The sequence below is a fragment of the Mobula hypostoma genome, chromosome 5, assembly GCF_963921235.1.
Source record: "Mobula hypostoma chromosome 5, sMobHyp1.1, whole genome shotgun sequence".
NCBI classification, from domain to species: Eukaryota; Metazoa; Chordata; class Chondrichthyes; order Myliobatiformes; family Myliobatidae; genus Mobula; species Mobula hypostoma.
The window spans coordinates 180,108,943-180,131,747 of record NC_086101.1 but is presented as its reverse complement, the minus strand read 5'-3'; positions in this window follow the sequence as shown (position 1 = coordinate 180,131,747).

Sequence of the window (22,805 nt, the reverse complement as noted above, 5' to 3'; positions counted from 1 at the left end):
GCTTATTTGCCAATAATATATTGCTTAAACTTATATGCTAACTTTTACTAAAGTTGAACAAGAATTGATTTTGTTTTCAGCTTGGAAATGTTGTAATTTATACAGGCAGCTTAATTAGTAAAATTAGCAAACTCTAAGCATAGCAACTTCTATGCCTATGCAATGAATTTCAGTCAGAAGTTCAAAGATGGTGTGAGGAAGGCCAATTTGTTTATTTATTTGGAAACACAGCAGGTAACAGGCCCTCCCAGCCCAATGCTGCCCAACTACACCCAATTAACCAATTAACCTGTTAACCTGCATATGGGAGAAAACTAGAGAACCCAGAGGAAACCCACACAGTCATGGGCAGAATGTACAAACTTCTTACAGACAGTCATAGAATTGAGCCAGGTCACTGGTGCTGTACATTTTCCATACATGGGTGGACTGGCTTTGTGGCCATGGTCCCACGCTGTTTACTGCGTCTACAATAAACTTGTCTATGGCCGACAGCAGCTGCAGTGATGCCTGGCTTTGTGTCTTTCATAAACTCAGTTCTGAATGCTGTTTGCTTACTTCTATTGCTTGCATGATATGTTTTCTCTCGGCGCATTGTGTGCTTGACGGTCTATTTTTAATGGGTTCTTTTGGGGTTTGTTTGTTTTGTTGCTGCCTTTATAGAGATGAGTCTCAAGATTGTATAATGTATACATAAACAAGAGAAAATCTGCAGATGCTGGAAATCTGTCCAACTCACACAAAATGCTGAAGGAACTTAGCAGGTCAGGCAGCATCCAGGGAAAAAGTACAGTCAATGTTTCGGGCTGAAACACTTTGGCCGGACTGGAGAAAAAAAGCTGAGTGGATACTTTGATAATAATACATTCATATACATACTTTGATAATAAATGTCCTTTGAACTTAGAAGAATATATTTGAATTCTGTCACATGACAACACTGCCTGGATTTGGACTTAGAGGCTACTCTATTAGGTCCTACTGGTTAGATATTTGCATTAACAAGCAGGTGTACAGGTGTAGTTAATAAAGTGGCCACTGAGTGTATTTTCTGTCTCGATAATTATTCATTGAAGAGAATTCCACAACTACTTTCAAAACCCTTCGCCTAATTTCTAGTTATCTTTCATTAATCAGGCCTATGTTGTGGATTTCAGTTGCCTAGAGTAGATTTTGAAAATCTAGTAATGTCATATAAGGCCCATCATGCTTTGTTGGAGGAATTGTCAATGACTTAGATCTCATTTTCTGAATGTGCACAACACATATATATGACTGAGTATGATTGACCTCAGTCCTGGATTGGAGGTGATAAAGGTTGAGGAGGTTTCTGTTTGTCCTATTGATGAGTTGCAGTCCAGCTGGAAAGTTGCTGGAGATGAGATGGCGTGTTTCACCGATGATGACTAAAAAGAAGGTGAGTGAGCCTTGACACTTACCTGTTCTGAGAATGAAGCAACAAATAATCTGCTGGAAATACCCAGCAGGTCAAGTATCAAATATGGGGGATAGGAATTGTTAATATTTCAGGTTGAAACCAGCATCTGAAGCAGATTATTGACCCTAAATGTCAACAGTTCCTTCCCTTCTCAAAGGTGCTAAATGACCAGCTAAGGATCTTCAGCAGATTAGTTATAGCTTCAGATTCCAGTATCTTCAAACTCATGTGTCTCTATGCTGGAAATGAGTCTGTGGTGGATCACAAAATGCTAAAAGAATGCAGCAGGACAGGCAGCATCTAAGGAAAGAAATGCAGTCAACATTTCAGGCCGAGATCCTGTATGAAGGGTCTTGGCCCAATACGTCGACTGTACTCTTTTCCATAGATGCTGCCTGGCCTGCTGAGTTCCTCCAGCATTTTGTGTTTTTTGCTCAGGTTTCTGGAATCTGCAGATATTTTTCTTGTTTGTGAATGAAAAGCATCCCTCGTCTTGTGTCAGAAGCTGATGTAGACTGCTCTCTAGTTCTTCATTGAGTCTTGTGATGAATAGCACAACATTAGAGTCAGGTGTAATTAATAAAATTAAGTAATGATAGGCAACCAAATTAATAGATACTTGAAGGCTTCAGAACTGTAGCTTCTTCATGATAGATAATTTGAAGCAAGAAAGGAGTGCCTCACAAACCAAATGTCAAACCTGCAGATGTCACCATGAAGACTGGATGCTCTCACATGCGAGGAGCTGAAAGAAGATGGCAATCATCCGCGTGAGAATGCACACAATCCTGACAATGAGGGTTTCTTTGTAGTTGTATTTGACAAGACTTGTCTTGTTAACACTTGTCCAAAGCACAGCAATGACTATGTTCCCTGCTTACCTTAGTCCACATATGAGGAAAGAAGATTGGTGTTTTAGTTGGATGCTTTTAAGGAAGCAGTATAAATTTAGTTCTAGGTACTGTTTTCAAGCCGTAGAAACAGCATTAATTTTTAGTTACTTCGAGCGCTTTTACCAAGCAGCCCTGTTGGCCTCATGTTTATTATTTTCCTTTGTTCTGTACAGTTCTTATTAAAACTCAGTGAACTGTTCCATTCTGTGCCTGTGTCTCTCCCTCTGTACTTTTACTGTCACTGAACCCCTGTCATCAAAAGCAAAATGTAACACATAAATTCTTATTGTAAATTAATTATTTTACAAATAAGGGAACTGTTTGGAAGGAAATCTATAGAATATATTCATTTTCAAACACATGTAAAATCTCCCAGGAAGATCCAGGTGACAGCAATAATTTAGTGTTTGCAAAGTGAAGCAAAGTGTTGTACTGGAAGTCTGAAATAGAATCATTAAGTGCTGGAGTTGCTCATTGATCCGGGCAGCATCTGAGGAGAGATATTTCAAGTTGATGATGATTCATTGTTTACTGCTCATCTTTAAAATGATAGATGGAGGTGTTAATTGAAGTCTTGTAGTTAACAGTCCTATAACCTTCCAAAGCATTCACTCGAAAAAAAGGATGATGCTGGCCCTGTGTGACATATAACATTAGGATGTTGGAGAAACTTCAGGAGTGTGCCCAGTGTCAAATTGTTGAAGGTACTCAGGTTGTTCTCTGGAAACAAAAGCTTAGGCCTATTGCTTCCTCAGATTTGGGCCTTAAGTTTGTTTGAACAAGAACACTCGCTAAGCCCAACCGGGCTTTTCTCCTCCCCACTACCACATCTTTGTGTCGTTTATTGAGGACCATTGATAAGAAGCCAAATGAGGCAGAATAAAGCTTTTAGAGGTTGATTCTATGCTAACTCCAGCTTAATACCTTGATCAGATCAGGAAGACACAGCACAAAGCTTCTATTCACCAGCTGTCTAATCCATGGTCAGCATTCAATTTTTAAACTCTTCTGTATGAAGTGTGATGACAATGTTTGCAAATGATACAAAATTAGCTGAGATTTGGCAATGTGAAGAAGGACAACACCTCTTCTCAAATAGTATTGATACACAAATGTTAACTCTTAGCAGCCGTGAGTGAATGGCATTGGACCAGCTGACAACCATTATAGATCCGAGAAAGTCAGAAAATAGAGGGGAGGATTGTCCCAAAAACAGAGCAACAGAGCAATAATTTTAATAGCAGTCTGCAAAATAGCAAGCAACAAGGGCCACAAAACAAGAGAGAACAAATACTAAACTCAGCAGGCAATGAGAGAACTGAAGGCTAACAGCAATCAGTTGCAGCTGGCTGGTTTAATGAGTGTTCAAGGACTGTAGATGAGACTTGGGTTTAAATAGGCTGCAGGAGATGAGTGGTAGGTGGCTCACCCCCATGAGCTGGGTGGAGCCCGGGAGGTGCCTGCATGTGTAGGCCCAGCAGAGGAGGTGCAAGTTGATTCAGTTAACTGCACAAGAAATTAACAAATGCAGCCTGGCTTGCTGAGTTCCTCCAGCATTTTGTGTGTGTTGCAATGGAATCAATGTGCCAATCAAAACTGAGTTTATTGCCATATGCACAAGAGCAGATACATATAGAAATAATGAAGGTCTACTTAGAGGTAAAACATAGCAGAATGGTGTTATAGGTAGACATTCACAAGAAAAATATAAACTAAATACCAATTATGCTCAATTGTACAAGGAAGAACACAGCAGGAACAAAGTAAACACATTCCATTGTAGTACAAAGAGGCCAGAATTGCTATACTAAGGTAATAATTAGGATCGAAACAATTTATTTAGTCCTATTTGAAGGATGGTCAGCAACACCCTGGTGGCAAAAAGGAACACTTCAAAAAAGACATCTGTAGCCTGAAGAAACTCAACATTACCTCTAAAAGCTGTGAAGACATTGCATTCAATAGATACACCTGGAGGAAATCTGCTCAAGAGGGAGCTGCACTACATGAGAACGACCTCCACTGAGCCGCAGAGAGCAAGCGGCAGCTGTAAAAGGAGAGACTGAGCAAGCCAAAGAACCAATCACTAACCACAGCCACCCTGGACCCAGTGCCCACACAGTGCCAGAATATGTGCATCCAGAATCATCCTTTACAGTCATCTGAGGGCCCACTTAGAAGACAAACTCGGAGGTCCTCATACCTCACTCGAGTGATCTAACTACTACTAATGATTAGTGTTGTGCAGGATGAGTCTATGACCAAACGATGGACGGGAAGTACCTGTTCCTCAGCCTGGTGGTGTGGGACATCAGGCTTCTGTACCTACTGTCTAATGGTAGCCAAGAGAAGATGGCATAGCTCTCATGGTGGGAACGTTTGCTGATAGATGTTACCCTTGTGAGGCAGCACTTCATGTAAATAATGAGGAGGGATCTGCCCATGATGTATTTGGCTGAGTCTAGTAGTCCTAGTAGGCATACAAGATTTAAGAGCAGAAAGATTATACCAGAACAGTGTACATCACTTAGTTAAGCCACAGCATTGAGTACTGTGGACAGTTGTAGTCACCACTTCAATAGATAGAAGTGATTGTACTGGAGAAGGTTACAAAGATGTTGCTGGGATTGGAAAACTGTCGCCCTGAGGAAAGCTTCAATAGTTCTGTACTAAAGAGATGGCCGAGGAGAGATATCATTTCAGGCATGTGAATTAATAACAAGACTAAACAGAATAAATAGTAAGACATCCTGTATTTCTCCTAACAGGGGTAAAAACCCAAGGAGTTAGATTTGTAATTTGTAGAAGGATTAGAGGGAAGATAAAGGAAATGTTTTCACTCAAAGGGTGGTAGGAATCCAAAAGAGCCATTGTCCGAAAGGCAAACCCTCAGTGGATTTAACTCAGCTGCCTGTGTAAAGAATTCTGATCTGCAGGAACACATTCCAAGTGCTGAAAGGTGGGATCAGTTTGACTCCTGACACAGTCGTGATGGGACAAATGGCTTTCCTCTGCATTCTAAATTGCCTGTGATTCTATAATTTCTAAATTTTATCTAAGTCTTTGCTAATTAACCAAAGAAATGCAATCACTATATTTCAATAAACTAGCTGTTTCATCTCCCTTTCCTTGGTCTGGGCTTTTCTAAAATCTGGCGGAGACCATTCAGTCCATCAAAATATTGCCAGGTCTAAACCTAAAGTTCACCCTATTTTTCTTCCTCAAGGCCTTACAGAATTTTCTCTCCAAGTCTTTATCCATTTTGAAAGCAGCTGTTATGTCTCTATGAAGGGGAATAAACCTTCAATGTTTCAGGCCAAGATCCTTCATCAGTGCTCTTGACCTCAGAAACAGAGAAACATAGAAAACCTACAGCACAATACAGGCCCTTCAGCCGACAAAGTTGTGCTGAACATGTCCCTACCTTAGAAATTACTAGACTTCCCCATTGCCCTCTATTTTTCTAAGCTCCATGTACCTATCCAAAAGTCTCTTAAAAGGCCCTATCGTATCCGCCTCCACCACCGTTGCCCGCAGCCCATTCCACGCACTCACCACTCTCTGTGTAAAAAACTTACCCCTGACATCTCTTCTGTATCTACTCACCAGCACCTTAAACATGTGTCCTCTTGTGGCAACCATTTCAGCCCTGGGAAAAAGCCTCTGACTATCCACATGATCAATGCCTCTCATCATCTTATACACCTCTATCAGGTCACCTCTCATCCTCGGTTGCTCCAAGGAGAAAAGGCTGAGTTCATTCAACCTGTTTTCATAAGGCATGCTCCCCAATCCAGATGACATCCTTGTAAATCTCCTCAGCACCCTTTCTATGGTTTCCACATCCTTCCTATAGTGAGGCAACCAGAACTGAGCACAGTACTCCAACTGGGGTCTGACCAGGGTCCTATATAACAGCAACATTACCCCTCGGCTCCTAAATTCAATTCCATGATTGATGAAGGCCAATAGACCGTATGCCTTCTTTTTTTAAAATAATTTTTTAATTCAATTTTCAAACTTGATTACATGGAATAATAATATCTACCCTCCCCCCCTCCCCCCCTTCCCCCCGATACATACCCCTACCTAAAAAAAAGAAAAAAAGAAAGAAAGACTGCCTGGATATTGGAAGGTCTCCACATGCTCCATGGGATTCGAAATAAATTTAATATATGTATTTGTTTCTTTCCCCAAAGGACCAACATCTTTATCATCGGAGCATCTATATTTACCATCCTATCTTTTGTAAATAAGGGCGCCAAATATTCAAAAATGTATCATATTTATTTCTTAAATTACAGTATGCCTTCTTAACTATGGAGTCAACCTGCGCAGCTGCTTTGAGTATCCTATGGACTCAGACTCCAAGATCCCTCTGATCCTCCACACTGCCAAGAGTCTTTACCATTAATACTATATTCTGCCATCACCAGACAAAAATGTCAACTGTTTATTCCCCTCCGTAGATGCTGTTTGTGTTCCTCCAGCATTTTATGTGTGTTACTCCACATTTCCAGCATCCGCAGAATCTCTTATGTCTACTTTTAATTCTGCTACTATCATCCTTTCCAGCAGTGGATTCCAAATCAAATTGACTCACTCTGTGGAAAGCCAGTACCCCATCAGTACAGTAAAGAGATTAGCAGGTGCTCACCCATTCCCTGTGGTGTAACTGGCTGCTATGGAGATTGACAAACTGCACACCAGCACCATATTGAGAAACATTTAGTATCAATGATGCTTTTGGATTTTATCCAAATAAACACACAATGATTTTCTTATAAATGGGATGAGAATATTGAATAGTACAGCAGATTAACAAACTTTTCATTTTCCTCATGGGACTTAGGTTTGCAAACATTTCAGGCTGATGGGATGGAAAACTTCCTCCTCTAATAAATTTAATGAGTTCACCAAAACCAACCACATCCCTAGTGGGTATGAGTTCAGCATCTGCAGCAGCTAATAGTGTGACAATGAATGACGTTGAACCACCATGCCTGCAAGCAGTGTCTCTAGCCATTTTAAAGTTCAATTTAAGTTCCATGTTTATTTTACCTAGGGTGCTTTACATTAATTTTATTAATTATTTATACTTAGTAGCCACTTTATTAGCTACACCTGTACACCTGTTTGTTAATACAGAAATTTAATCAGCCAATCATGAGGCCACAATTCTATGCATAAAAGCATGTAGACATGGTTAAGAGGTTAATCTATGGTTGAAACCAAACATCAGAATGGGGAAGGAATTAGGTCTAAGTGACTTTAACTGTGCAATGATTATTGGTGCCAGACAGGGTGGTTTAAGTATCTCAGAAATTGCTGATCTCCTGTGGTATTCATGCACAACAGTCTCTAGAGTTTACAGAGAATTGTGAAAAGAAACACAAAAAAGCATCCAGTGAGCTGCAGTTCTGTAGGTGAAATGCTTTGTTAATGAGAGAGATCAGGGGAGAATGCCAGACCGAGAGGTGACAGGTGGAAAAGGTAAAGGGCTGAAGAAGACGGGATCTGGTAGGAGAGTGGTTCTGTGGAGAAAGGGAAGACAGCCAATATAAAGCAGTGTGAAGGAGGGGTGGAAGATAGTGAAGGAGGAGAAAAAGATGGTGAAGGAGGAGAAATTTAGAGATCGAGCATTTTGCCCTGCAACCGTAGGAGATATAGCATTTGTCCGTTTGCCATCTCTCTCGCCACATTCCAAGGACCTGAATGGCCTTTCCAACTGAGACAGTGGTCCATGTGCAATCACCTCTTCCAAACTCATCCATTGCACTTAGTGTAGCCATGTAGCTTTCTTTCCATCGACAAGATTAAACATACCTTGATGACTGTTTTCTGAATCACCTGCAATCTGTTCACAAGGACTAATTAAGCTCCCAATTGCTAGACATTTCTACTCCCCTTTCCCATTCCCACACCAACCCGTCCATTCTCTCTGCTGAGGGAAAATGCAAACTAAAAGAACAAAACCTCATGTTCCATTTGGGTAGGCAAAAACACAATGATATGATCATTGAACTTTCCAATTTTGGGTGGCCCCATTGCCTGTGTTCCTTTCCCACACCTAACAATCCACTCAGATTCTCAATCATGTTCCATTCCTTTTCCACCATCTTCCCCCAACCTCTCCTGTTCCCAGATTTGTTAACTTCCTCCAGCTGGTTCCATCTGCTCACCATCACTTCATTATCTGGTTCCATTTACTGCCCACCAGTATCTGTCTCTAAGCTTCCCCCTCTCTTCCACCAAACCCCACCTGGCTCCTCTACCCATCATCCTCCACCACTCCTGGTTCAATGTCAATTACCAATCCCTGCCTCCCTGCTCCCTCTCACTCTTTTTTGTGGCTATCTTCTTTCTGAATTCTCAGTCCTGATACAACCCGAAATATCAATCTTCGCGATCTCTCGATGGAATGCTGCCTGACCTGCCGAGTTCCTCCTGCAGTTTTTCTTCTTACTTTGATCCTAATGTCATCTTTCTCTGTTCTCCTATTTTTGTGTTCAGCTTGAATCCTTGCTCATTAGAAATCATACCGTATATTCATTATCAGCCTGCGTTTCATGCTTCATTTAATCACTTGTACCTTTTGTTAAACACAGAATTCTTTGTGTCTTTTACTAGCCATGGGTGAAAATTTTTCTGTTCTTTGTCTAAGCTATCCTTTCTCTCAAGGCCACCTTTCCTGTTTTGGATGACAACATTTGATTCCAAGTAACCTGGGCTATTTCACTTTTTAACTCATTAAAAATCATCTTACATCTCTTGAGGAACTTCATCTATTATCCAATATTCTTTGAATATTCATCATATCTTCAGGCTGCACATCTTCCACCAAAATAAAAATGCTGTGTAAAGATTATTTCTTCAATCTTCCCTCTAAGTCATAGTGGGCTGTATTATAATGCAGATGATATTCACATTGTTTAACTAGTCATACATGTAACCAGATGGAAGGTTTTTTGATTTCTCAGCAATAGCTAAGTTCAGAAGTAGTCTATTTCTGACTATTAAACAGCACTTCATTGGGGTACTTTAGATGCCACGATGTGCACTGGTAATGTCAGAACCCAAGTGCAGAGGAAAGTCAGACTCCATTGTAGAGATGGGGACTGAAGTTTATTCATAAGAATTCCAACAGAACACAGGTGGCTCAGCTGAGCAACACCACAAGACTAGGACCCCGTGATTAGCACGCATCTGGCGTCCACTTAAATAATACAAGTAACGTGGAACCCCTGAGCCTATCAAAATAAACTTAACAAATTTAAATATAAAGTACTGGGGGACTCTATTACAAAGAGTGAATTGCTCGAGAAAAGCACGAGAAAATCTAAACAACTCACAGCTGTTGTTAAACAATAGTTAACCAATTCAGGTGCTCTAAAAACCTCGGAGCACAACACTCTCTGGCTCCCTACACAGGGACAAAGAGCTCATTACAGTTAGATAGAGGAGCTCTCCCGCATTTAAATGAAGCATGTTTCACAAGATGTGTATTCTCTGATTCTCTGTGACAAAATGGGCTCTCAGAATGGGCTGGGTGCATTTATACCTTCATGTATTTCTGTGTTACAGTCAAGGCAAAGAAAGTGTATCAGAGCTGCTATTAGTGTGTTAACCCTGGAATAACAGCTGGAATTGTCCTTACAACTGTCCAAATAGCTTAATCACATGCTAAGGATGCAGAAAGAGGTCAAATTCTGACCAATAGAATTCATTCATGTAAAGATTTAAATTTCCTTTTCAATGTTGGTTTGTTATTTTTAACAAGGGGAGTCATGCCACATGGCAGAAAATACCTCTTAATCCCATCATTTTTATTTAATGTCCTGTATCATGTTTAAAGTCATTTAAATTTGTTTCCATCTAAAATTAATCACTAATCCCTTCTACTAGAGTGAACTGTTGATTAAAATGCCTCCCTAAATGTAAATAGTTATTACTTATACCAAGAGAAGAGTGCTAACAATGTTCTTTTCTTTACAGTTTGTAAGCAATATTTTATTAATGGGAAACTGGAAAGAGGTAATAATGCAACTTAGGTCAATGAAGCATGCTGATATTATAAAGCCTTGAAAGACATTAAATTAATTCACCGGAGTAATAACACTTCAAAACAGTGCAAAGTACGTCACTGGCTGAAAAATGCTTTGGAACAAAGTTGTGCTTAACTGGAAATCTTCCCCTCTGTTATGTCCCTTCTCCTCTCCTTGCCTTTTACTCTCACTTTGCTCTGTCTACATTACTGTCTCCTTCCCACCCTCTGCCTTTATCTGTCTTTTTCTTTCCCTTTTCTCTTCATCTTTTTTTTACACTGTACAAAACTTTTTTTATTTCTTTCTTCCTTTCTTTCTTTCTCTCTCATTCTCTCTCTCTCTTTTAGTCTTTCTGTCTCCCTCTCTTTCTGTTCTTCTCTCCCTCTCTCTCTCTCTCTATTTCTCACTTTTGCTCCCTTTCCCTTTTCCCCCTTTCTTTCTCTTCCTCTCTCTCTTTTTCTCTTACTTTCTTCATCATTCTTTGTGCTGAATGGATTCTGAGAAGTCTCCGTATGAAATGACCGATGTAATCTGCACAAAAAGCTTCTGAGGCATCAGTGTACAGATTAAGACCATCCTGGATTTCTTAATCTCTATAAACTGATGCTCTGGATTTGGAGTGGAATGGGAATGCTGATCCAGGAAAGCATTTGTAGTGTGGCGTAAAACACCATGCAGTCCTTCCACTCTACCACATCAATCACAAAGAATCCTTGAATTTGTAAACCATTGTTCTTGTCAGTACAACACAAGGAAAGAACATATTTACAAAGTAGTTAATTATACTTAAGGTTACTGAAGTGATTATTTTTTTCATACACGTGCTTATACTTCAACTTCTTTTTTGTGAGTCCGAAGTCCTAAACAAATGACTATCAGGTATTTCAGCACAGATTATTGATGATATGAGACAGATTGCCAGAACATGTTATTCTTGAGAACCAAAGGGATCTGGACCATTATACTTTGAGAGATGTGATCAAATAAACATTGAATTATCGAAATTACAACACATGGATTCAGTCCATCATACCTGAATGAAAAAGGGAGATTTAGCCTAATCCCACTGTATCTTAGCAGGTAGGTTTACTAGTGCTGTATGGGGGATGGGTTTAAATTAGAAATTCTGGGGGATAGGAGCCAGACCAGTGTAAGTAATAGTGAGTGGTTGTGGAGAAAGATGTTGTTCAGCTGACATACAAAGTCAGGAATCAAAAGGTTGAGCATGGTGAAACAGATGCTCTGTGTTGTGAATATTTTAATGCAATGAATATTGTAGGAAAGGCAGATGAGTTTAGGGCATGGATCAGCACATGAAATTATGACATTGTAGCCATTTGTGAGGCTTGGTTGCAAGAGGGGAAAGATTGGCAGCTCAGTTTTTGGAGGTGTTGCTCTTTTAACCTGATAATGTGGGATAGCTTAAAGGGAGAGGTGTGGTCTTACGAGTCAGGGAAAATGTCATGGTAGTGCTGTCAGAACAGACTGGTGAGGTCATTATGTAGGGCTTTATGGGTTGAACTGAGGAATAAGAAAGGTATGACTACATTGATAGCATTATATCAGAGACCACCCAATATTCCGTGGAATTAAGAGGAGCAAATTTGCAGAGAGATCACAGACACTCACAGGAAACATAATATTGTGATAGCAGGTGATTGTAACTTGCCGCAAATTGAATGGGGCTCCCATACTATAAAAGGGCTGGAAGTTTCCTTAATCAGAGCATAGAAGTCACAATTGGAGAGACTGTGATATTAGATCTCCTATTAGGGAATGAGACAGGGCCGGTGACAAAAGTTTGTGTAAGTGACCACTTTGCATCTATGATCATAATGCCTTTAGTTTCAAAGTAATTATGGAAAAGGATAGCTCTGGTCCTTAGGTTGAGATTCTAAATAGGAAGAAAGGCCAATTTTGAATGGTATGAAAAAGGATCTGGCAAATGTGCACTGGGAAAGGCTGTTTTCTGGCAAAGGTGTACTTGGTAAGTGGGAGGCCTTCAGAGTTTCTCTGTTCCTGTCAGAATAAAAGTCAAGGACAACAGGTTCAAGGAACCTTGACTTTTTCAGAGATATTGAGGCCCTGGTTAAGAAATGGAAGGAGATGCATAGCAGGTATAAGCAGGTAGGAGCAAATAAGGTACCATAAGAAATAGAACATAGAAATCTACAGCACATTACAGGACCTTCGGCCCATAGTGTTGTGCCGACCATGTAACCTACTCTGGAAATTGCCTAGAAATTCCCTAGCGCATTGCCCTCTGTTTTTCTAAGCTCCATGTACCTATCTAAGAGCTTCTTAAAAGACCCTATTGTATCCATCTCTACCACTACCGCTGGCAGTGCATTTCACGCACCCACCACTCTTTGTGTGAAAAACTTACCCCTGACGTCCCCTCGGTACCTATTTTCAAGCAGCTTAAAACTGTGCCCCCTCGTGTTAGCCATTTCAGCCCTGGGAAAAAGCCTTTGGCTATCCACATGATCAATGCCTCTCATCACCTTATACACGTCTATCAGGTCACCTCCTTCACTCCATGGAGAAAAGTCCAAGTTCACTCAACCTATTCTCATGAGGTACACCTTTCAATCCTAGTAAATCTCCTCTGCACTCTCTCAATAGTATCCACATCATTTCTGTAGTGAGCGCCCAGAACTGAACACAATACTCCAAGTGGGTCTGACCTGTGTCCTATGTAGCTTTAACATTACCTCACGGCTTTGAACTCAGTCCCATGGTTGATGAAAGCCAACACACCGTACACGTTCTTAACAACACAGTCAACCTGCGCAGCAGCTTTGAATATCCTATAGAAATGGACCCCAAGATCTATCAGATCCTCCACACTGCCAAGAGTCTTACCATTGATATTATATTCTGTTTTCAAATTTGACCTACCAAAATGGAACCACTTCAGACTTATCTGGATTGAAGTCCATCTGCCACTTCTCAACCCAGTTCTGCATCCATTCGATGTCCTGCAGTAACCTCTGACAACCCTCCAGACTATCCACAACACCCCCAACCTTTGCGTCATCAGCAGACTTGCTATCCCACCCTTGTACTTCTTCATCCAGGTCATTTATAAAAATCACAAAAAGAAGGGGTCCCAGAACAGATCCCTGCGGAACACTACTGGTCACTGACCTTCATGCTGAATGCGAACCATCCTTTGCCTTCTGTGGACAAGCCAATTCTGGATCCACAGAACAAGATCTCTTTGGATCCCATGCCTCCTTACTTTCTGAAGGATCACTACGTGGGGAACTTTATCAAGTGCCCTACTGAAATCCATATACATCCACACTACATCCACTGCTCTACCTTCATCAATGTGGTTTGATACTTCCACAATGAATTCAATCAGGCTCGTAGAGCACAACCTGCCCTTGATAAAGGCATGCTGACTATCCCTAATCAGATTATGTGTCTCCAAATGCTCATAAATCCTGCCTCTCAGAATCTTCTCCAACAACTTGCCCACCACTGAAGTCAGATTTACTTATCTGTAATTTACTGGGTTATCTCTACTCCCTTTCTTGAACAAGGGAACAACGTTTGCAACCTTCCAATCCTCCAGTACTTCTCCCATCCCTATTGATGATGCAAAGATCATTGCAAGAGGCTCAGCTATCTCCTCCCTCGCTTCCCACAGTAGCCTGGGGTATATCTCATCTGGTCCCAGTGACTTATCTAACTTAATGCTTTTCAAAAGCTCCAGCACATCCTCTTTCCTAATGTCTATATGCTCAAGTATTTCAGTCCACTTGAGAATTCTTCAGAAAGAAATAAGGAGAGCTAAAATAAAGAATGATGCTGCTCTAGTAGACACGGTGAAGGGCTTCTATGGATAAATTAAGAGCAAAAGAACAGCAAGGGACAAAATTGATCCTATGGGAGATCAGAGTGGTAATCTATGCATAGGACTGAAAGAGCTCAGGAGATTTTAAGTGGATTGTTGCATTTGTATCTATTTGGGAGATAGACACAGATTCTATATAAGAAAGTCAAAGCGGTAGAGAGGTCATAAACCCGATACAGATTACAGACGATGAAGTGTTTGCTGTCTTGAGGCAAACTAGGGTGGATAAATCCCCAGGGCCGAGCGTGGTGTTCCCTCAGACCCTGTGGAAGGCTATTGCAGAAACTGCAGGGCCCCAACAGAGATATTTAAAACATCATCAGCCACAGGTGAGGTACCAGATTATTGGAGGATAGCTAATGCTGTTCTGCTGTTTAAGAAATGCTCTAAGAATGAGCAGGAAATTATAGGTAGTGAGCCTGTCATTAGTAGTGGGAAAGTTATTGGAAGGTATTATAAGAAGACTGTATATGTAATTAGTTAGATAGACAAGAACTGATTAGGAACAGTCAACATGGCCTTGTATGTCTAACCAATATCATAGAGATTTTTGAGGAAGTTATTAGGAATGTTGAAGAAGGCAACACGGACTTTAGCAAGGCCTTTGACAAGGTACCACATAGGAGGTTGGTCAAGAAGATTCAGTCGCTTGGCATTCAAGATGAGGTAGTGAATTGGATTAGACATCAGCTTCGTGGGAGAAGACAGAGAGTAGTATTAGATCATTGCCTCTCTGACTGGATGCCTGTTAATAGTGGTGTGCTGTAGGGATCGGTGGAGGGTCTGTTGTTGTTTGTCATCCATGTCAACGATCTGGAAAAATATGATGAAAAATGGCCAAAGGAATTTAATGCAGCCAAGTGTGAGTTGTTGCATTTTAGGAGGACAAACAGGGGAGGGCTTACCTAGTGAACAGAATGGCACTGAGGAGTGTGGTAGAACAGAGGGATCTGGGAATACAGGTCCATAATTCCAAGAAAGTGTTTTCATAGGTAGATAGGCTGGTAAAGAAAGCTTATTGGCACATTGGCCTTTATAAAAATAATGTATTGAGTACAGGAGTTGGACTGTTATGTTGAAATTTTATAAGACATTGGTGAGGCCAGATTTGAAATATTTTCTGCGGGATTGGTCACCTACCTACAGGAAAGATGCAAAGAATTCAGAGAAAATTTGCAAAGATGTTGCTGGGAATTGAGGGGAAAGGTTGAATATGTTAGGGTTTCATTCCCTACAATGTAGATGATTAAGGGGAGATTTGATAGAAGTATATAAAATTACTGTAAGTGGAGTAAAATCAGTGTAAATTCAAACAACAGGAATTCTGCAGATGCTGGAAATTCAAGCAACATACATCAAAGTTGCTGGTGAACGCAGCAGGCCAAGCAGCATCTATAGGGAGAGGTACAGTCGACGTTTCAGGCCGAGACCCTTCGTCAGGACTAACTGAAGGAAGAGTGAGTAAGGGATTTGAAAGCTGGAGGGGGAGGGGGAGATGCAAAATGATAGGAGAAGACAGGAGGGGGAGGGATGGAGCCGAGAGCTGGACAGGTGATAGGCAGAAGGGGATACGAGAGGATCATGGGACAGGAGGTCCGGGAAGAAAGACGGGGGGGGGGTGACCCAGAGGATGGGCAAGAGGTATATTCAGAGGGACAGAGGGAGAAAAAGGAGAGCGAGAGAAAGAATGTGTGCATTAAAAAGAGTAACAGATGGGGTACGAGGGGGAGGGGGGGCCTTAGCGGAAGTTAGAGAAGTCAATGTTCATGCCATCAGGTTGGAGGCTACCCATACGGAATATAAGGTGTTGTTCCTCCAACCTGAGTGTGGCTTCATCTTTACAGTAGAGGAGGCCGTGGATAGACATGTCAGAATGGGAATGGGATGTGGAATTAAAATGTGTGGCCACTGGGAGATCCTGCTTTCTCTGGCGGACAGAGCGTAGATGTTCAGCAAAGCGGTCTCCCAGTCTGCGTCGGGTCTCACCAATATATAAAAGGCCACATCGGGAGCACCGGACGCAGTATATCACCCCAGTCGACTCACAGGTGAAGTGATGCCTCACCTGGAAGGACTGTTTGGGGCCCTGAATGGTGGTAAGGGAGGAAGTGTAAGGGCATGTGTAGCACTTGTTCCGCTTACACGGATAAGTGTAAATTCAAGCAAGATTTCCCACTGGGATTGGGTGGGCCTATAGCTCATGCATTAAGGGTGAAAAGTGAAACGTTTAAGAGGAACATGAGAGGAAACTTCTTCACTCAGGGGGCGGTGAAATTGTGGAACAAGCTGCCAGCATAAGTGGTGGATACAATTTGGATTTCAACATTTAAGGGAAATTTGGATAGGTACATCCATAGGAGGAGTATGGAGGGATATGGTCTGGATGCAGGGCGATGGTACCAGGCAGATTAATGGTATGGCATGGACTATAGGAGCATGAAAGCCCAAACAGCTCAACTTAAGAAACGTCTCCTCATCACAACAATCAAGTTTTTGAACTAATCACCTCTTTCATATCACCTTCCTGGTGGTTCTGCATAGCTCTGAGACTCTTAATTCTATCTCCCTTGGTTATTATTAAAAGCCATTAAGAGAGAAAAGTTGAAATATGAAGGGAAGCTAAGCAATAATGTAAAAGAGGAATTTTTTTTAAGTATATAGAAAGTAAAAGCGAGAGTACATATCAACCCACTGGAAAATCATGCTGGAGTGTAGTAATGGGGGACAGAGAAATGGCGGATGAACCTAATAAGAGTTCTGCATCAGAAATACACTGTGGAAGACATAAACAGAATTCCAGAAATATGAGAGTGGCAGGGTACAGAAGTGAATGTCATTGCTATTAATAAAGATAAGAAATTTGGGAAGCTGAAAAAACTGAAGGTAGTTCAGTTACCTGGACCAGATGGACTACATCACAGGGTTCAGAAAGAGATAGCTGAAGAGATTGTGGAGGTCTTAATAATGATTTTTCAAGAATCACTAGGTTCTAGAATGGTTCCCGAACATCATAAAATTGCAAATGTCTCTCCACTCTTTACGAAGGGAGGTAGGCAGAAGAAAGAAAATTATAGGCTAGTTTGCCTGACTTCCGTGTTTGGTTGGGAAGATGTTGGAGTCAATTATTAAGGATGAAGTTTCCGGGTACTTGGATGCAAATAGCAAAATAGGGCAAGACAGTATGTTTTCCTTAACAGGAAATCATGCCTGACGAATCTGTTGGAATTCTTTGAGGAATCTCTGAGAATTCTTTGAGGAATTTTTTTGACAGATTTCTTAGGCAGAGGAACAGAGACAAGGTTCTGTGGTTACAATAGAGACACTTGGCCTTCTTGAAGCCAGGATCAGGGATGTCTTGGATCGTGTCCATGACATTCTTAAGTGCGAGGGTGAACAGTCAGAAGTCTTGGGATATATTGGCACCAATGACATAGGTAGACAAGGTGAAGAGGTCTGAAGAGAGATTTTAGCATGCTTGGTAGAAAGTTGAGAAACAGGACCCCCAGGAGAGTAATCTCTGGGTTATTGCTTGTGCTATGTGCCAGTAAGGGTAAGAATAGGATGATTTGGCAGATGAATGCATAGCTGAAGAATTGGTACGGAGGTCAGATGTTCAGATTTATGGATACATGTTTCCCCCGCTATCCGAAGGTAGAGCGTTCCTATGAAACCGTTCGTAAGCTGAAATGGCATAAGTGAAGAAGCAATTACCATTAATTTATATGGGAAAAATTTTTGAGTATTCCCGGACCCAAAAAATAACCTATCAAATCATACCAAATAGCACATAAAATCTAAAATAACACTAACTGATAAATACACAGCCTATTTGAAGTAGAAATAATGTATGTGCAGTGTAGTTTCACTTAACAGAATTAGGAAGATTTAGCCAAAACCGATTTGTAGAAAAAAATTGGCACATACACGCATGCACACGCACCTGCCCACAGTCATGGTAGTCTTTCTCGGGGTAAACAAAAGTTTAAAGCGGGTGTCTTTTATCATAAAAGCGAAAATTGTCTTTTGGTTAGCGAAAACAGGTACTAATGTAGGTCTTTCGTAAAGGTGAAGTGGCGTAAAGCGAACATTTGTAAAGCAGGGGACACCTGTAATTGGGATCTCTTCTGGGGAAGCCGTAACCTGTACAAAGGGGATGGTTACACCTGAACCCGAAGTGGTCCAATATTCTTGCAGGCAGCTTGATTAGAATTGTTTGGGTGGGTTTTAGCTAATTTGATAGGGGGATGGGAATGGGAATGATAGTGCTGAAGATGAGGTAATTGGTTAACAAACAGAGGCAATGTGTAGTGAGACTCCTAGCAAAGAGAGGCTGATGATCAGGCAAAATTGCAGTCAACAGGATGTAAAAGGCAGACAAAATCAAAAAAAAGGTGAACACAGGACTAAAGGTGTTATATTTGATTGTGCACAGTATATGGAATAAGGTCGATGAACTTGCAGCACAGTTACAGATTGGCAAGTTTGATGAAAGAAGATTAAAGCTGAGAGCTTAATATCCAAGGATACACATTGCATTGAAAGCGCAGACAGGAAGGCAGAGGAGGTAGCATGGCTCTGTAGGTAAAAATGAAATGAAATCATTAGAAAGAGGTAACATTGGATTGGAAGGTGCTGATTCATTGTTGGATAGAGCTAAGGAACTGCAAGGGTAAAAAGACCTTGATGGGAGTTATATCCAGACCAAAAAGAATAGTAAGAATGTGATCTACAAGTTACAATGGGAGATAGAAAATGCAGTGCAAAAAGGCAACATAGACGCATAGAAAACCTACAGCACAATACAGGCCCTTCAGCCCACAATGCTGTGCCGAACATATACTTACTTTAGGAATTACCTAGGGTTACCCATCGCCCTTTAATTTTCTAAGCTCCATGTACCTATCCAGGAGTCTCTTAAAAGACCCTATCGTTTCCGCCTCCACCACTGTCGCCAGCAGCCCATACAATAATTATGGGGGGATTTCAATAAGCAGGTAGATTGGGAAAATCAGGTTCATGCAGGATTCCTACAGTGGGACTTTTTAGAATGCTTACAAGATAGCTTTTTAGAGCAGATCATGGCTGAGCCAACGAGAGGATCAGCTATTCTCCATTCAGTGTTGTGCAATGAACCGGAATTGATTAGAGAGCTTAAGCTAAAAGAACCCTTAGGGGTGAGTGATCATAATACGATCAAATTCACCTTGAAATTTGAGAAGAGAAGCTAAAGTCAGATGTGTCAGTGTTACAGCGGAGTAAAGGGAATTACAGAGGCATGAGAGAGGAATTGACAACAGAGCAGCAATAGCTGGTATTTCTGGAAGCAATTTGGAAGGCACAGAATATATACACCCCAAAGAGGAAGAAGTATTCTATAGGGAAGATGATACAGGCAGTGGCTGGGAAGATGTTAGAGTTGATTGTATTGGGGTACTTGGAGGCACATGATAAAATAGGCAGCATAGTTTTCTCAAGGGACAATCTTGCCTGATGAATCTGTTGGAATTCTTTGAGGAAATATCAAGCAGGATATGCGAGGGAGAGTCGGGCGAAGTTGTGTGATTGGATTTTCAGAAGGCCTTTGACAAGATACCATACATGAGTCTGGTTAACAGCTACCAGACCATGGTACTCCAGGAAAGATTCTACCATGGATAAAGTAGTGGCTGACTGGCAGGAGGCAAAGAATGGGAATAAAGGGAGCCTTTTCTAGTTGGCTGCTGGTGTTTAGCGGTATTCCACAGTAATCTCTGTTGGGACCAATTCTTTTTACGTTCTATGTCAATGATTTGGGTGATGGAATTAATGGCTTTCTTGCAAACTTTTCAGACAATATGAAGGTGTGGAGGAGCAGGTAGTTTTGAGGAAACAGGGATTAGAAGAATGGGCAGAGAAATGGCAGATTGAATAGTGTCGGGAAGTGTATGGTCATGCACTTTGGTAAAAGAAATGAAAGGGTTGACTGTTTTCTGAATGGAGAGAAAATACAAAAATCTGAGGCACAGCGGGATTTGGGAATTCTTGTGCAGGGTTTCCTAAAGGTTGATTTGCAAGTTGAGACTGTGATGAAGAAGGCAAATGTAATGTTAACATTCATTTCAAGAGGAGTAGAACATGAAAGCAAATATGTCTTGTTGAGACTTTATGAAGCACTAGTGAGGACTGACTTGAAATATTTTGCGCAGTTTTGGGCCACTTATCTTAGAAAGGATGTGCTGAAACTGGAGAGGGTTCAAAGGAGGTTCACAGAAATGATTCAAGGATTAAACCCCTTGTCATATGAAGAGCATTTGATGATTCTGGGCCCACATTCAATGGAATTAAAGAATGAGGGGTAACCTAATTCAAACCTATCAAATAGTGAAAAGTCTTGATCAAGTGGATGTGGAGAAGATGTTTCCAATGGTGGGAGAGTCTATGACCAGAGGACACAGCTTCAGAATAGAGGGGTGTCCTTTTAGAATGGAGATGAGGAGGAATTTCTTTAGTCAGAGAGAGGTGAATCTGTGGAATTCATTCCCATAGGCAGCCATGGAGGCAAGCCTTTATGTATAGTTAAGGTAGAGTTTGATAGATTCTTGATTAGTCAGGGTATGAAGGGATATAGGGAGAAGGCAGGAGGTTGGGGCTGAGAGGGAAAATGGATCAGCCATGATGAAATGGTAAAGAAGACTCCATGGGCCATTTTGGCCTAATTCTGCTCCTACATCTAATGGTCTTATACACATCTATCATTGCCAGCTGTCATCCTCCAGAGGGCACAACTTTGAGGTATAACGATGTCCCTTCAGAACCAAGGACGAATTTCTTAAAGCAGAGCTGTGATGGACCTGTGGAATTCATGGCCTCAGACAGATGTGCAGTGCAATTCATTGTGTATATCGTGGCTGAAGGATGGTTGTAGTTCCGAGCTGAATGTCCAAGGTTATACGTTTTATCGGAGGGATAGGAAGATGGGCAAAGCGGGTGGCGTGGCTCTGCTGGTAAAGAATGGCATCAAATCAGTAGAAAGGTGTGACATCAGATTGGAAGATGTTGAATCCTTGTGGATGAGTTAAAAAACTGCAAGGGGAAAAGGACCCTGATGGCTCTAATAAACGGACCTTCCAATAGTCGCTGGGATGTGAACCACAGATTACAATAGGAAATAGAGAAGTTGTGTCAAAAGAGCAATCTTATGATAGTCAGAGGAGATTTCAACATGCAGGTTGATTGGGAAATCAGGTTAGTAATGGATCTCAAGAGAGTGAGTTTGTTTAATACCTACAAGATGGCTTTTTAGAGCAGTTTGTCATTGAGCCAACTAGGGGATCAGCTATACTGGATTGGGTGTTATGTAATGAACTAGAGGTGTTCTGGGAGATTAAGGTAAAAGCACCCGTAAAAGGCAGTGATCACAATATGATTGAGTTCCCCTTGAAATCTGATATGGAAAAAGTAAAGTCTGATGTAGACAGTATTTCAGTGTAGTGAAGACAATTACAGTGGTATGAGAGAGGAGTTGGCCAAAGCAAATTGGAAGGAGATGCTGGAAGGGATGTCAGCAGAGCAACAACGGTGAGAGTGTCTGGGGAAAATAACATAGGTGCAGGATAGATGTATTCCAAAAATGAAGAAATACTCAAACGGCAAAATAGTAGAGCCATGACCCACAAGGGAAGTCAAAGCTAAGGTACAGGCAAAAGACAGGGCATACAGCAAGGCAAAAATTAGTGGTAAGACTGGAAATCAGGAAACGTTTAAAACCCTACAGAGAGCAACTCATTAGAAGGAAAACATGAAATATGAAAGCAAGCTGGCGAACAATACCAAAGTGGATAGTAAAAACTTTTTCAAGTATGTAAAAAATAAAAGAGAGATATAGGACTGCTAGAAAATGAGGCTGGAGAAATAATAACAGGGGGACAGGGAGATGACAGATGAACTAAATAAGTATTTTGCATCAGAAAGACACTAGCAGTTTGTCAGTTGTTGAAGGGTATGAAGGAAGAAAAGTCAGAGCAGTTATTATTACAAGGGAGAAGGTGCTCAAAAAGCTTAAAACCTAAGGGTACATAAGTCATCCGGACCAGATAAACTGCATCCTAAGGTTCTAAAGGAGGTAGCGGTAGAGATTGTGCAGGCATTAGAAAATAATCTTTTGAAAATCGTTGGACTCTCACATGGTGTCAGAGGACTGGAAAATTACAAATATCACTCTATTCTTTAAGAAAGGAGGAAGACATCAGAAAGGAAGTTATAGACCAGTTGGCCTGACCTCGGTGGTTGGGAAGATGTTAGAGTCAATTGTTAAGGATGAGGTGATGGAGTACTTGGTGACACAGGACAAGATAGTACAAAATCAGCATGGTTTCCTTAAGGGAAAATCATGCCTGACAAACCTGTTGGAATTTTCTGAGGAGATTACAAGTAGGATAGATACAGGGGATGCAGTGGATAGTGTGTATTTGGACTTTTAGAAGGCCTTTGACAAGGTGCCACACATGTGGCTGCATACTAAGTTAAGAGCCCATGGTATTACAGTAAAGTTACTGACATGGTCAGAGCATTGGTTGATTGGTAGG